This window comes from Silurus aristotelis, assembly GCF_946808225.1.
Source record: "Silurus aristotelis genome assembly, chromosome: 1".
NCBI lineage: Eukaryota > Metazoa > Chordata > Actinopteri > Siluriformes > Siluridae > Silurus > Silurus aristotelis.
Window position 1 is genome coordinate 32,257,731 of NC_139574.1, and position 17,747 is coordinate 32,275,477.

The following is a 17,747-nucleotide window of genomic DNA, read 5'->3' on the forward strand; positions in this document are numbered from 1 at the left end:
TGTGGAGTTTTTGAGAAAAGTTTCTTTATAGGACAGAGACAGACAGAGACACTCTCTTTTCAATTATTTGAAAGATTGAACAAACCTATAAAAAAAAAATGTTTAGTGAGTGTTTGAATGTGGAACATGTTTGAAAATGCACTAAAGTTTTTGAGTCATTTTGCCTTTACTTTTCTTAAAAACTTCACAGTAAAATGACTTGAAATTTAAGACTAATAGATAGGGACACTCTATATAAGAATTATTTAAACGAAAGAGCAAACCTTTAGAGGAAAATATTTTGTGAGTGTTTGAATGTGGAACATGAGTGAAAATGCACTGAGGTTTAACATGTTTTAATGTCTTTTTGGGTTTTGTTTTTTATAACAGAAAAGCCGTTCTGAAGCGTCTTTACACCTATTTTGATCGCTCCCACCACCTATACCGTAAGTGCACGATTAGACGCGCAATACAAAGAAAAGTGCGGCTGATATGACCGTGTATTTTCAAGCTGCGGCTGGTTTAACCGCAGTGTTTCACAGCCACTGACTCATCAACAACATATCAAGATATAATAATAAAACCTTCACTTTAAATATATTTATCTTCGCATACACATCAATAATAATAATAATAATAATAATAATAATAATAAAAATAATAATAATAATAATAATAATAATAATAATAATATTAAATCTTCACAAGCCATACAGAATTAAAGTTCATTTTAGCGTATTATTTTAGAATTTGTTTAACCGTGCTGTTAGTAATAGGAATAGGGTAATGATATGTAAACAGGATTATGTGGACAGTAGATTAACATGTTTTCTTAAGTTACTATATATATATATATATATATATATATATATATATATATATATATATATATATATATATATATATATATATATACGTTTATGACCTCTAGAATAGACTACTGTAATGCATTACTAGGTGGATGTCCTGCATCAATAATAAACAAGCTTCAGTTAGTTCAGAATGCCGCAGCAAGAGTTCTTACTAGGTCAAGAAAATACGATCATATAACCCCAATCTTATCGTCCCTACATTGGCTTCCTATTAAGTTTCGAATAGACTACAAACTACTGCTACTCACTTATAAAGCACTAAATGGTTTGGCTCCCATGTATCTATCCAGTCTTTTAACACGCTACAATCCGTCACGCTCCCTGAGATCTCAAAACTCTGGGCTTCTAGTAGTTCCTAGAATAGCAAAGTCCACTAAAGGCGGTAGAGCATTTTCACATTTAGCTCCTAAACTCTGGAATAGTCTTCCTGACAGTGTTCGGGGTTCAGATACACTCTCCCAGTTTAAGTGTAGATTAAAAACATATCTTTTTAGCAAAGCCTACACATAACACACATCACACACATCACATCACAACCTTGTGCTCCAGAATATATGATTACATGCACATTATCAACTTGTGCTGTTAATATGATGAACAGCAGCTACGCTAATTCCTCTCCACTGCTTCTCTTTCTCTCCCCTTCCCGAGGCATCCTGAGGTTTGCCAGCTCCAGTCACGTCCCACCTCGTGAAGATTATGGACCTATGGATGATCATGGAGAAGTAGATGCTGAGTGTTTAAAGGCCCTGGCATGGAGAAGCTGATGCTGGATCTATGATGATCACAAATTGTTCTGTATTGTTGGAAGATTTATGACCAAACTCTTGATGTCACCCATATGAGGATGGGTTCCCCTTTGAGTCTGGTTTCTCTCAAGGTTTCTTCCTCATATCATCTAAGGGAGTTTTTCCTTGCCACTGTCGCCACGGCTTGCTCATCAGGGACAAACGCACACCATTCACCTTCACTGTTGTTTTCTGTAAAGCTGCTTTGAGACAATGTCTGTTGTGAAAAGCGCTATACAAATAAACTTGACTTGACATGTAGCTCATGCCAAAATACACTGATGGCATTATTGTGATATAAAAAATTCTTTTTTATTGACTTTTCTTGACTAATGTCCAACCCCAATTCCAAAATGTTGGGGCACTGTGTAAACAAACAGAATGGAATGATTTTGAAATGTAATGTATAAATATTGATGTATTTTTATATCTGTATAACTGTTCAAATGAGCACTCATGGGAGGTGGTCATGCTGGGTTACTGATCAGCAGGTCAGGGGTTCAAGCCCCATAAGCCCCAAGCTGCCACTTTTGGGCCCTTAATTCTCTGTGCTCCTGTGATCCTGGCTGACCCTGCCCTCTGACCCCAGCTTTCTAACATTGCTGGGATATGTGAAGATAGAAGCAAGCAGCACTAAGTTTACATCAGTTCATCATATATAATTATAATTTACATTCATTTTGAGTCCTGAAATAATCATTCAGTTGTGAACACATTTGCTGCAATGGTTATATGGATATGTTCATGTAAACACAATGTAGAAAAAAAACATAACTATATTATCAATATGCTGATTTCTTTCTGTTGTAGGGAATAAAGTCTTTTAGACGAGAGATATCGCCTTCCCTGAAATGAGGAAGAGGAAGTGATTGTGTGAATCATTGATTAAACATGGACTAAAGTACACTGTTTAGGCCATATTATAGAAACAAGTATGCAGTTCCACAGTTCCAATTGCCATTTATGCATCAAATCTCTTAATTCTTTAGACAAAACAATTTAATAAAGAAATCCATACAGGAATATTTTTGTCTTCCTCATATCTTTCCTTCATTTAACCCAGAATAAAAAACTTTCTTGTTTAATTTTTTTCTATTAAATTTTTTTTGTATGAAGTTATAAGGGTAAGAAATCAGAATGGTTAAAGATAACACTACATAATTTCATTGCACAACCATTAAATGAAATTAAGCTGTTTATAGTTTTATTCCATTTCAAGCCAATATTCAATTAACAATTTGAAATGACCTGAAAAAGATAGAAACCACTTTTATACAACAGACACGTATTTAGAATACCTGATTTTTTTCTGCCATATGCTGTTATCCTCCAAACTGTAAACACAAAGTTGGAGGCACATAATTGTAGAGGATGTCTTTGGATGTGGTTCTGTAACATTAAATTCTCCTTTTACTTCAATGAGGAGACCCAAACCTGTTCCAGCATGACAGTGCCTCTGTGCACAAAGCCAGCTCCATGAAGATATGGTTTACATGGTTTGGAGTTGAAGCTCTTGAGTGGCATGCTATAGAGTTCTGACCTCAACCGTACTGAACACTACCATTATGATGAATCCTTACCCTATATCAATAACTGCACAAAGCCAGCTCCATGAAGATATGGTTTACATGGTTTGGAGTGGAAGCTCTTGAGTGGCATGCTATAGAGTTCTGACCTCAACCGTACTGAACACTACCATTATGATGAATCCTTACCCTATATCAATACCTGACTTTAAAAAGACCTGTGTGTCTGAATGAACACAAATCTCCACAAGCACACACCAAAATCTAGCAAGAAGAGTGAAGACTATTAAAACACCAAATGTGGATGAACTGTGGAATGTGATGTTCAAAAGTCATATACAAATTTGAAGATTAAGGTGTCCACAAACTTTTGTATAGTGTACATGCTGCTGCAGCATTTTTTACTTACTGTCATGTGTTTGTAATTATGAGGGCTTATAGCAAATGTTTGTCAAAAGTTATATAGTCTAAGTGTTTTCTGGTTGTCACTTAGGTTACGGTTCCTGCACTCTCATCATACACCACAGCCCAGCTTTACTTCCTGCACAGGGAACCACCCCAGCCATTTGGGGCAGCACAAAAAAATAAATATGTTTATTTATTACAATAAATAAATAAATAAATAAATAAATAAATAAATAAATAAATAAATAAATATAAATAATATAAAGCCTGATACCACTCCCAGGATATTCATTTATTTAAAATACTATATATATATATATAGTACATGAATTTACACTAAACTGTGCTTAGTATTTTAAATAAATGAATATCCTGGGAGTGGTATCAGGCTTTATATTATGTTTAAAACTTATTACTGAACTTAGAATTGAAAAAACACAATACTATAAGATCACAGAATTCAGTGGGTGGAGTTCATTTGAGGGTTAGAGGGAGTCTGGGTACCCCTTTGGCATCAATCTTCAATGACCTCGGGGCAGTCTGCTTACCTAACACGTCGAAGTTCAATGCTGCAGGCTCCGGGTCAGAGTTTATAGAAGTCTATGGAAATCCCTGAACATTAGAAAATGACGCCAAAGGGGTAAGTAAAGGGATCTTGACGAACATGTCCATATGTGACGAGTTGGGAGTTACAACGTGTTCACCTTATACCAATTCAAACTACTTAAGAGTGTTTTAAAGACAAAACATTATTTTCAGTTATTATGTTTTAAAAATATAATTATGCATCTAAGTGGAAGTTAATTAAATAAATATGTATAAAAACTTTTATAATAAATTGAAATTAGTGTATATTAAACCAATATTAAATAATGTCTAATTTGACAAAATATTATTTATATAAATAAATCAAGTACAATTTCATTTAAAAAAAATACAAATGTATATATTAATGCTTAATCAATAATTATCATCACAAAAAGTCAAATAAAGAACTATTGCCTATAATGAACAAAATGCACCCTCTAATTGTTGTCATAGCAGATCGTTAACTTAAATATTTGAATTTGACACAAATTAGGGTTTGCCAGATGCACTTCCTGATGCAACCCTCTTATTTATATATATATATATATATATATATATATATATATATATATATATATATATATATATATATATATATATATATATATATATATATATATATTTATTTATTTTTGTAATAAATAAACATATTTATTTTTTTGTGCTGCCCCAAATGGCTGGGGTGGTTCCCTGTGCAGGAAGTAAAGCTGGGCTGTGGTGTATGATGAGAGTGCAGGAACCGTAACCTAAGTGACAACCAGAAAACACTTAGACTATATAACTTTTGACAAACATTTGCTATAAGCCCTCATAATTACAAACACATGACAGTAAGTAAAAAATGCTGCAGCAGCATGTACACTATACAAAAGTTTGTGGACACCTTATCTTCACATTTGTATATGCCTTTTGAACATCACATTCCACAGTTCATCCACATTTGGTGTTTTAATAGTCTTCACTCTTCTTGCTAGATTTTGGTGTGTGCTTGTGGAGATTTGTGTTCATTCAGACACACAGGTCTTTTTAATGTCAGGTATTGATATAGGGTAAGGATTCATCATAATGGTAGTGTTCAGTACGGTTGAGGTCAGAACTCTATAGCATGCCACTCAAGAGCTTCCACTCCAAACCATGTAAACCATATCTTCATGGAGCTGGCTTTGTGCAGTTATTGATATAGGGTAAGGATTCATCATAATGGTAGTGTTCAGTACGGTTGAGGTCAGAACTCTATAGCATGCCACTCAAGAGCTTCAACTCCAAACCATGTAAACCATATCTTCATGGAGCTGGCTTTGTGCACAGAGGCACTGTCATGCTGGAACAGGTTTGGGTCTCCTCATTGAAGTAAAAGGAGAATTTAATGTTACAGAACCACATCCAAAGACATCCTCTACAATTATGTGCCTCCAACTTTGTGTTTACAGTTTGGAGGATAACAGCATATGGCAGAAAAAAATCAGGTATTCTAAATACGTGTCTGTTGTATAAAAGTGGTTTCTATCTTTTTCAGGTCATTTCAAATTGTTAATTGAATATTGGCTTGAAATGGAATAAAACTATAAACAGCTTAATTTCATTTAATGGTTGTGCAATGAAATTAAGTAGTGTTATCTTTAACCATTCTGATTTCTTACCCTTATAACTTCATACAAAAAAAATTTAATAGAAAAAAATTAAACAAGAAAGTTTTTTATTCTGGGTTAAATGAAGGAAAGATATGAGGAAGACAAAAATATTCCTGTATGGATTTCTTTATTAAATTGTTTTGTCTAAAGAATTAAGAGATTTGATGCATAAATGGCAATTGGAACTGTGGAACTGCATACTTGTTTCTATAATATGGCCTAAACAGTGTACTTTAGTCCATGTTTAATCAATGATTCACACAATCACTTCCTCTTCCTCATTTCAGGGAAGGCGATATCTCTCGTCTAAAAGACTTTATTCCCTACAACAGAAAGAAATCAGCATATTGATAATATAGTTATGTTTTTTTTCTACATTGTGTTTACATGAACATATCCATATAACCATTGCAGCAAATGTGTTCACAACTGAATGATTATTTCAGGACTCAAAATGAATGTAAATTATAATTATATATGATGAACTGATGTAAACTTAGTGCTGCTTGCTTCTATCGTCACGTATCCCAGCAATGTTAGAAAGCTGGGGTCAGAGGGCAGGGTCAGCCAGGATCACAGGAGCACAGAGAATTAAGGGCCCAAAAGTGGCAGCTTGGGGCTTATGGGGCTTGAACCCCTGACCTGCTGATCAGTAACCCAGCATGACCACCTCCCATGAGTGCTCATTTGAACAGTTATACAGATATAAAAATACATCAATATTTATACATTACATTTCAAAATCATTCCATTCTGTTTGTTTACACAGTGCTCCAACATTTTGGAATTGGGGTTGGACATTAGTCAAGAAAAATCAATAAAAAATAATTTTTTATATCACAATAATGCCATCAGTGTATTTTGGCATGAGCTACATGTCAAGTCAAGTTTATTTGTATAGCGCTTTTCACAAAAGACATTGTCTCAAAGCAGCTTTACAGAAAACAACAGTGAAGGTGAATGGTGTGCGTTTGTCCCTGATGAGCAAGCCGTGGCGACAGTGGCAAGGAAAAACTCCCTTAGATGATATGAGGAAGAAACCTTGAGAGAAACCAGACTCAAAGGGGAACCCATCCTCATATGGGTGACATCAAGAGTTTGGTCATAAATCTTCCAACAACACAGAACAATTTGTGATCATCATAGATCCAGCATCAGCTTCTCCATGCCAGGGCCTTTAAACACTCAGCATCTACTTCTCCATGATCATCCATAGGTCCATAATCTTCACGAGGTGGGACGTGACTGGAGCTGGCCAAACCTCAGGATGCCTCGGGATGGGGAGAGAAAGAGAAGCAGTGGAGAGGAATTAGCGTAGCTGCTGTTCATGATATTAACAGCACAAGTTGATAATGTGCATGTAATCATATATTCTGGAGCACAAGGTTGTGATGTGATGTGTGTGATGTGTGTTATGTGTAGGCTTTGCTAAAAAGATATGTTTTTAATCTACACTTAAACTGGGAGAGTGTATCTGAACCCCGAACACTGTCAGGAAGACTATTCCAGAGTTTAGGAGCTAAATGTGAAAATGCTCTACCGCCTTTAGTGGACTTTGCTATTCTAGGAACTACTAGAAGCCCAGAGTTTTGAGATCTCAGGGAGCGTGACGGATTGTAGCGTGTTAAAAGACTGGATAGATACATGGGAGCCAAACCATTTAGTGCTTTATAAGTGAGTAGCAGTAGTTTGTAGTCTATTCGAAACTTAATAGGAAGCCAATGTAGGGACGATAAGATTGGGGTTATATGATCGTATTTTCTTGACCTAGTAAGAACTCTTGCTGCGGCATTCTGAACTAACTGAAGCTTGTTTATTAATGATGCAGGACATCCACCTAGTAATGCATTACAGTAGTCTATTCTAGAGGTCATAAACGCATGGACGAGCTTCTCTGCATCAGATATAGATAACATATTTCTTAGCTTAGAAATATTTCTAAGGTGAAAGAAGGCTGTTTTTGTAACTTGATTGATGTGATTTTTAAAAGATAAGTTGCTGTCTAAAATAACTCCCAGGTCTTTTACCGTTGAACTAGTAGTTACAGAACAACCGTCTAAATGCAGGCTGAGATGCTGGAGCTTCTGTGTACTATTTTTTGGGCCGATGAGCAAAATCTCCGTTTTATCAGAATTTAATAGCAGAAAGTTATGGGTCATCCAATCTCTTATTTCTTCAACACACTCAGTTATGCGAGCTAATTGAGCTGTATCGCCTGGTTTGGATGAAATATATAGCTGGGTATCATCAGCATAACAATGGAAGCTAATTCCATGCCTTCTAATAATATTTCCTAATGGAAGCATGTATATTGTAAAAAGCAGGGGTCCTAGAACTGACCCTTGTGGCACGCCATAATTTACTAGCATTATCCTGGATAGCTCTCCATTTAAATCTACGAAATGGTAACGATTGGACAGGTAGGATTTAAACCAGCTTAATGCCTGTCCCTGAATACCGATGTAATTCTGTAAGCGATCGAGGAGAAGATCATGATCTATAGTGTCGAACGCAGCACTAAGATCTAGTAAAACTAATAGGGAGATGTAGCCTTGGTCTGAAGCTAAAAACAGGTCGTTAGTGATTTTAACTAGAGCAGTTTCTGTGCTATGATGGGGCCTAAAACCTGACTGAAACTCTTCAAAGATATTGTTCTCCTGCAAGTGGTTACATAACTGGGCAGCGACAATCTTTTCTAAAATCTTATACATAAATGGGAGATTTGAAATTGGTCTGTAATTCGATAGCGTGTTTGGATCCAGATTAGGTTTTTTAATGAGGGGCTTAATAACTGCTAACTTGAGGGATTTAGGGACATGACCTAACGATAGTGAGGAGTTAATAATATTAAGAAGAGGCTCACCAGCTGTATATAACACTTCCTTCAGTAGTTTAGTGGGAATTGGATCTAACTGACATGTTGTTGATTTAGCTTTCATAATAGCATCATACAGCTCTTCCTGTCCTATACATGTAAAACAGTGTAGTTGTGGGGTTGTAAGTACGATTGTGTCGGGAGATGCTGTCAGAGGTTGAACTGCCACAATTGTTTTTCTAATGTTATCTATTTTTTCAGTGAAGAAATTCATAAAGTCTTCACTACTAAACTGTGATGGAACACATTTTTCAGATCCCTGATTTGTTGGTAATTTAGCGACTGTACTGAAAAGGAACCTGGGATTGTTTTTGTTATTTTCTATGAGTTTGCTCAGGTGTTTAGCTCTAGCAGCTTTTAGCGCCTGTCTGTAGCTAAGCATACTGTCTTTATACGCAATTCTAAATACCTCCAATTTAGTTTTCCTCCATTTTCTCTCCAGATTACGTGTTGTTCGCTTTAGGGCATGCGTATGACTATTATACCAAGGTGCAGGTGCTTGTTCTCGAACCTTTTTTAACCGGATGGGAGCAACAGTGTCTAAAGTGCTAGTGAGGATAAGGTCTATGTTGTTCGCCATCTCATCAAGATGATCAGCAGTTATGGGTTTAATGTGAAACTGAGATAAATCAGGCAGGTTATTTATGAATCTGTCCTTAGTGGTTGGAATAATAGTCCTACCAAGTCGATACCGTGGTGAAACACGGTTAATCTGCTCTACCGGTAGTGTGTACAGTAGGAGATAATGGTCTGTGATGTCATCACTCTGGGGTAAAATATCTATATCAGTGACGTCTGCTCCGTAGGATATTATTAAGTCTAGTGTGTGGTTAAAACGGTGGGTTGGTCTGGTGACGTTTTGTTTAACTCCAAAAGAGTTTAGTAAATCGACAAATGATAATCCTAGGGCATCGTTTGCATCATCTACATGAATATTAAAATCTCCTACAAGCAGCACTTTATCAAAACTGATCAAGAGGTCTGAGAGAAAACAAGCAAACTCATGAAGAAAATCAGCGTAGGGCCCTGGGGGTCTGTACACGGTGACCAGAGCGAGTTTTCTATGCATGTCTGAAAGTGCAATTTTAAGAACGAGCACTTCAAATGATTTAAAGCTGAATCCTAATCTCTGGCTAACATTAAGAGAAGCACTATAAATGGTTCCTACACCCCCCCCCACGACCAGTCTGACGGGGCTCATGCTTATAGACATATCCTGACGGTGTAGACTCGTTTAGACCCATATAATCACCTGGTTTAATCCAGGTCTCAGTGAGACAGAGTGCATCGAGATTATTATCTGTGATCATCTCATTTACAATCAGTGCTTTGGGTGCAAGTGATCTAATGTTTAAAAGACCGAACTTTAGAACTTTGTTGTGTTTGTTTATCTGGCATTTTTCAGTTTTAACTGCAATAAGATTATTTCTGGATCTTGTGTATGTAATTCTTGGTTTTACTACCCGAGGAATAGATACGGTTTCTATAAACTGGGCTGTGTGTGAACTTGTAACTATTTGGTCTGTAGTATGCGTGTTCTTATAGTTGAAGATTTCTTGATGTCTTACCAGTCAGATGGTGTGAAGTATCCTAGAGATGTTATCTGATAGCACTGCTGCTCCAACTCTGCTGGGGTGCAGGCCATCAGGGCGGAAGAACCTAGGACGCTCCCAGAAACAGTTCCAGTTATTAACAAAGAGAAGTTTATGTTCTCGACACCATGACTGTAACCATTCATTTAGAGCTAAAAGTCTACTAAACTTCTCAGCCCCTCGCTGGTAAGTGGGAAGAGGTCCTGACACAATGATCCTCGTTGTGGGTGATGTGCTGCGTACCGTCTCCACCAGGATCCTGAAGTCCCTCTTTAAGATCTCCGTTTGCCGCAGCCTGGTGTCGTTTGATCCGGCATGGAGAACAACCGCTCCGAAGTTCTCTTTCAGGATCGCGGGTACCTGCGCAGCGACATCCAGAACACGAGCACCAGGAAAACAGCGAGTGTGCACCTTACCTTTAGCTCGGGTAGCGCGGACATGCCGGACGATGGAATCTCAGAGAATAACAGTGTCGCGTTCCGTCTCGCGGAGGGGGACGAAGCGGTTCTCGGTCGAGATCTCGAAGGCCGGTGGTGGAGGTGGAGACGTCTTCGATCGGGGCTTGGCTTGTCTCTTCCGCCGCGGCCGCATCCAGGGTCCATGTTGCACCGGTGCCTGAGTTGTAGGTGCGCTGGGCCTGGGCATAGAAGCACACGGAGTTGATGTGCTGGGAGCGTTAGGTTCAACCCGGGAGTTTACCTGGGATGAGTGCGCGTCCGCCCGGGATGTTTCCAGCGCCGCTTTCCGCTCTCGCAGCCGGGCATGCTTTACATGCAGCTCGCGAATCTGTTTCTCCAATGCCTCCATCTCCAACGCCACCGTTTGCAACTCGAACGAGTCCTCACCTGTGCTCGAATGCAGACAAACAACCGGCATAGTGCTTATCGTCACGAACAGATTTATTATACAGAGATGTGAGTGAGAGAAAATAAATATAAACAACACTAGTTATAGTCGAGATAACTAACTACAGGCACAAGTCAGGAAGACAAAAACAATTAAGGATTATTAAAAGAGGAAAAACGGATGGATAGATAGCAAAGTTTGTTTGAAAGACGCCGAGAGAGATACAAACACGTAACTCGCGGCAAACAAGTCAAACCATGTGAGTCAAAAAATGAGATGTTACAAAATCTCGGATCTCTGTCTGGTCTTTATAATCCAGCACATATGATATTCAGATCTGTGTATTACCTTTAGAGATTATTCTTGGCCTAGAAATCGTAGACCAAATAATAGTCATGTACGGTAGGTAAGGTTTATTTCCTTTGAATAATAAATAGCAATCATGTGGATTTAGTCAAGGAGGTATTGATTTTTATTTACAAATTTTGCTCACTCCCATAAAAACAGCATTTTGAGTGTTAATAGTATTCTAAAATGTGCAGTTTTACTGTATTGGGGGTCCGGAAACCAGTCAGTATCTGGTGTTACCCGTATTTGCCTCACGTATATTGCGCTTTGGCCAGCCTAAACCACACCTGTGCAATAATCATTCTGTCTAATCAGCATGTTGATATGCCACACCTGTGAGGTGGATGGATTATCTTGGTAAAGGAGAAGTGCTCACTAACACAGATTCAGACAGATTTGTGAACTATATTTGAGAAAAATATGCCTTTTGTGTACTTACTTTGTGTACTTAAAAAGTCTTAGATCTTTGAGTTCATTTAATGAAAAATATGAGCAAAAAACAAAGTGTTGCGTTTATAATTTTGTTCAGTGTATATATATATATATATATATATATATATATATATATATATATATATATATATATATATATTAAATCATATGTTGAATATGAATCCAATATTTAAACTATAACCCACCCAGTACAGTGATGCTGATAGGATAAGAAGTGGAATATATCAGGGTCTTTGTATTATAAGCAATGCAGGTATAATTGCCACACTGACTGCTCTGAATGTTGTTCATTTTGAGCTCTTGTCCCATTTAAACATGTGCTGATCCATTCACAGCCCACTGAAACTCAGCAACAGGGCTGGACTTAGCTGAGCAGGTCAGTATGATGTTAGACCCAGCTCTGTAAATGGGTCCCACTGGATCTGCTTTGACAGCAACATTTTCTGGACCATCTGCAATTGAACATTTAATTTTTGAAGTTTTTTAGAGCCATCATGGTCTTCTAGATACAAGTTATATTATTCATATTTGTTGAAAAAACCTAAGAAAAATCAATAAGTTGCATGATATGAAATATCTTAAAGTAAATAGAGAGGCTCAGTGGAGGACTTGTCGCTTGGCTGACAGTGTTGGACACTTTACATTGGTATGGACCTGTGTCACCTCTGATCACATTGGTGATGGTCAGACTGCTGTTGCTGTCTGTTAACTGAACTCGATCCCCTGGTGTTTAGCCACACAAATGTAAGAAAGGAGCCAGACGCAGAGCACCTGAGACTCTGCTGTTGAATTCAACCAGTTCTATTACAGTACAGTTTTATCAAGAAAGAAACTATTGCATACTAACAGCCAGGCACCTGACTTTTCCAGCCAAATGTTTTTATTTACCAAAATGTTAGAAGGTTTGAAGCACACAATTGTATAGGATTTCTTTGGAATAGCTTTAAAATCTCTCTTCAGTTTAACTTTGAGACCAAATCTGTTCTAGCATAACAATTTCCCTGTGCACAAAGCCACCTCCATTAACATACAGTATGGCTTAAAAGGGTTAACCCAGAAATTAGGGAGGCACAAGCCAGTGCATTCTTAGTGCTGGTCCCAAGCCCGGGTAAATGGGTAGGGTTGCGTTAGGAAGGGCATCCAGCGTAAAACATCGTGCCAAATCAAATATGCGGATCACAAATGAGAATTTCATACCGGGTCGGTCGAGGCCCGGGTTAACAATGACCGCCACAGGTATCGTTAGCCGACAGGGTACTGGTGGAAATTGGGCTACTGTTAGCCGAAGGAGGAGAAGGAGAGGAGGAAGACGTCTACAGAGACAACAGGAAAAGGAGCAGTGTAGGAGAGTGGAGGTTCGGGTTGGTACTTTAAATGTTGGTACTATGACGGGTAAAGGGAGAGAATAGCTGATATGATGGAGAGTAGAAAGGTAGATATGCTGTGTGTTCAGGAGACCAAGTGGAAAGGGAGTAATGCCAGGAACATTGGAGGTGGGTTCAAACTGTTCTATCATGGTGTGGATGAAAAAGAGAAATGGTGTAGGGGTGATTCTGAAGGAAGAGTACAGTAAAAGTGTAGTGGAGGTGAAGAGAGTTTCTGATAGGGTGATGAATGTGAAGCTGAAAGTTGAAGGGTTGATGATAAATGTCATCAGTGCCTATGCTCTCACAAGGCTGTGAGATGGAGGAGAGGGAAAGATTCTGGAGTGAATTAGATGAAGTGGTAGATGGTGTACCTAGGAAAGAATGATTGGTGATTGGGGCAGACTTTAATAGGCATGTTGGTGAAGGGAATAGAGGTAATGAGGAGGTGATGGGTAGGTATGGCCTTAAGGAGAGGAATGTGGAAGGGCAGATGGTGGTAGATTTTGCTAAAAGGATGGAAATGGCAGTGGTGAACACTTATTTTAAGAAGAAGGAGGATCATAGGGTGAATTATATTGAATGAATTATATTGGTAGAAGAATGCTGAGGATGGAGCCACCAGGTAGGAGGTAAAGAGGAAGGCCAAGGAGGAGGAAGAAGATGGCTTAAAAGGGTTAAAGAAGATCTTGAGTGGACTGGTATAGAGCCCTGACCTCAACTGTACTAAACACCATTATAATCATTTGAAACGCTAACTGCACTCCAGGCCTCATCACCCTACATTAGTACCTGACTTTCTTAACACCCTTGCAGCTGAACGAGCACAAATTTTCCAAAAGCACAATCCAAAATCTAGTGGAACATCTCCCCAGAAGAGGCACCTCCCAGAAGAGTGGAGATAATAAAATTTTTATTATCTGCAAATAGGGACTAACTGTACAATGGGTCAAAGGTTATAGTGTGATTGTTCCCTTCTGGTCTTTAAGGTTCCTATGCTCTCACAATCTGAAAGCTCTATATTATCAAAGTGAAACTATAATCAATCAGTCGAAAGTTCTACATCTAAAAGCTCTACACAAAGCCTGCATATAATAAGAGTGTTGCATCAGGAAGTCCATCTGGAAAACTTACAAATCAAATGTGCGGGTAAATGAATTTTCTTCATTATAAACTATGTTCCTTTGATTGGCTATTTGATGCTAATTATACAACATTAATATATGTATTTATTTTTCTTTACAATGCAATTATACTATTTTATTTGTATAAATAGTTTGTCAATTTATAAATATTAGTTAATTATGGTTTAATACAAAGTGCTATACAGTAAAACCCCATTGTACGAGCATAATTCGTTCTTGAAAATTGCTCGTAGGTCCATTTGCTCGTCCGTTTGAACTGATTTTTACCATAGGAATGAATGTAAAAGTGATTTAATTCGTTCCGAGATCTCATTCGATCGCTTATTTCTGCACTTAAAAAGTATTTGTAGCCTGTTTTAACAAACAAATTTACAGCAAATTACCGTAATGTAAACATAATATAACACTTACTCATGTGGTAGTGGTTGATTGCGGGTGTGAGACGCGCACCACGCTCATAACCTTCCATGGTAATTCTATTTACTTTCGTCATCACTGATTTTCTTGGGGAGACATTTTTTAAGATTTCTAGTGAAATAAAAATATAAAACTAAAAAAAGTTAAGTTTTTGCTGCACTGAACAACGAGAGCGACCGAGTGATGCGTCATCAACTAAGCGACCGATGCGACCCTCCGCCAAAAACGGGAAACCGGCAGCGTGGGTTTGCTCATGCCTTCGAAATTTGCTCGTGAAACAGGTTAAGATTTTGCGAGCGAGTTTTCTCGTATCTCCGTTTGCTCGTACTATAGGTTGCTCGTACAACGGGGTTTTACTGTACTCTAATTTGATGGCAAATCAGCTGTTTACATATTTATACATATTTATTTAATTAGTTTCTTAAGTTTATCCTTCAAACCCACCACTATTACTTAGATGCATAAATATTTTGGGAGCATAATAACTAAAAACTATTTTTAGTATTTAAAACACAGGTAGTTTAATTGATATAAGCTTTATCTGTCCTAATATGTAATTGATTGTGTAGTCATTAGTAAATGACAGCCATGTTTGCACCCTCTGATAGAATGATATGATAAATAACCCTAATCCTAACCCAAGACATTGATCTCCCCCTCTAACCCTCAAATTTACTCCATGAACTTAAATTTAAGTTTATATAGTATTAGGTTTTGAGTTTCAAGTTCAGTAGTAATTTTACATAGTATCAAACCTAATATAATGCCTGCTACTACTGATAGTATTTTCATTCATCAATTATATAAAAATACTAGGTAGAGTTTGATCTACATCTGTAGTAATGAAAGATTTAATAAAAAAAAAATAGTTTGCCTAATTCTTTTTCAAAGTTTGACCTTTTTTCTTCACAATTCCGAGATTTGTTTCTCGCAATTGCGACTTTATTTCACAATTTATGTGGCAAATTTCGTGTAATACGCCAAAAAAAAAAAAAAAAAAAAATTATGCCTAATACCGACTTATTTCCTCGCAGTTGCAACTTTATTTCTCCGTACCTGATTAGCCAAAAAGGCGGAATTGCGAGGGATGAAGTCGGAATTGTGAGAAATTAAGAAGGAATTGCCAGGAACAAAGTCAAAATTAAGCAAAGGTTTTTTTTTATTTTTTTTTATTTGTGTTGGTAATGTGCTTACATATGAATCTTCATCTCTAGGTTATGATCCGAGGGAACGAGACGCTGCGTCGTAAGGCTTTGGGAACGCCCTTGAGTTGTCCACGCTCTGAACCACGTGTGAAATCTGGCCAATAGGCAAGATGTGACATCATAGACAGGCGACGTCGTGTAAACCAGGAAGCTATAAGATGGCTGTACGGTGGAAGCAACATTAGCTTTTGCAAAGAGAGAAGGTAAGCACCGCAGGGATGCAGGGAGTGTGGCATGGAGGCACAGCATCTCGTTCCCTCTGGGAACTAGGGTTACGTTTGTAACCTAGAGACGTTCCCCATCAGGAACTCAAGCTGCGTCGTAACACTTTGGAAACGAGTTTCCAATCACGCCACACTGACCAGACCCTGCCTAGAGTGTGAGGGCCTCATCACCTACACGTAGGACAGAGGAGCCCGGAGTGGCTCCAGGTCAAGGCCATAAACCCAACAAGGTCAGCGGGGTGGACCAGCCCGCAGGGTCGCAATGTCCCGAAGCGATACTCCAGAAGACCAGGCCGTAGATGCCGCCACACATGACGTAAACAGTCGCCATCATGCGCCGTATGACCTCCTCATGAAGAGAGCTCTGGAGTGGAGAAGGGTCTCTACTACCTCGGTAGAGAGACCAGCCGCTACGAACTGTGAGAACACCCGAGAGCAGTGTGATCGGGGGGGAAAGGCTTAGAGGTGAAGCCTCGGTCACGACTGTACCATGGCAGCCAGCCCTACCAGGGCTGGGTGAGAGAGAGAAAGAACCAGAGGGGATAGTGCGAAGTCAAAAAAAGATCCACCTGGGCTCCGTCGAACCTCCGTAGAAGCCATACCTGCACCACCACCTCGGGGTGGAGTCGCCCCTTCCCCAGGCCTCGGCCACTGTCTTCCCCAGGCATCTGCTCTGACATTTAACCGCCCCAGGATATAAACGCCTTTCAATGAGAGGAGTTTGTCCCGGGACCACAAGAGGACCACTCGCGCCAGTTTGTACAAGGGGCGAGACCGGAGGCCCCCCCTGGTGGTTCACAGACCCTGGGTGGAGTGGCCACTCATGACCGCTCCCCACCCCGTGAGGGAAGCATCCGTTGTTAGTGTTACGTGACGACAAGGAGTCCCTAAAATGGGGCCTTGGGACAGAATCGTTGGGTCCTTCCATACATCCAAGGCTCAAAGGGCACGCCGCGAGACCTTGATGGTACGATACGGACTCCCTCTGGGGAAGTACCCTCTGCCCCGGAGCCACCATTGGAGGGGCCTCAGTCCAACCGAGTTGTCCTGGCCGAGTCCAACACCATGCCGAGAAAAGTGGTTCTCTGCGCTGGAAAAAGTACACTCTACCCGGCGTTCAGTATGAACCCCAGTTCCTTCATGCAGGCAAGAATGACATTTCAATGCCAAACTGCCTGCTGCTTTGAACGAGCCAATATCAACCAATTATCTATATATTTTAAAATGCAGATGCCCTGAAGCCACAGCGGGGTCAGTGCTGTGCTCACGCACTTTGTGAAAGCACGGGGTGGGAGTGCTAGGCTGAACGGGAGGACCGATATTGGTAAGCTTTGCCCCGAAAACAACCTCAGAAACCTCCTGTGTGGGAAGGATGGCCACATGGGAGCATGCGACCTCCAGATCTAACGTGACAAATCAGTCCTTGGACTTGATCGGACACAAGACCTCTTTGAGAGGGAGTATCCTGAACCCGAGCCTAAGCGAGTGG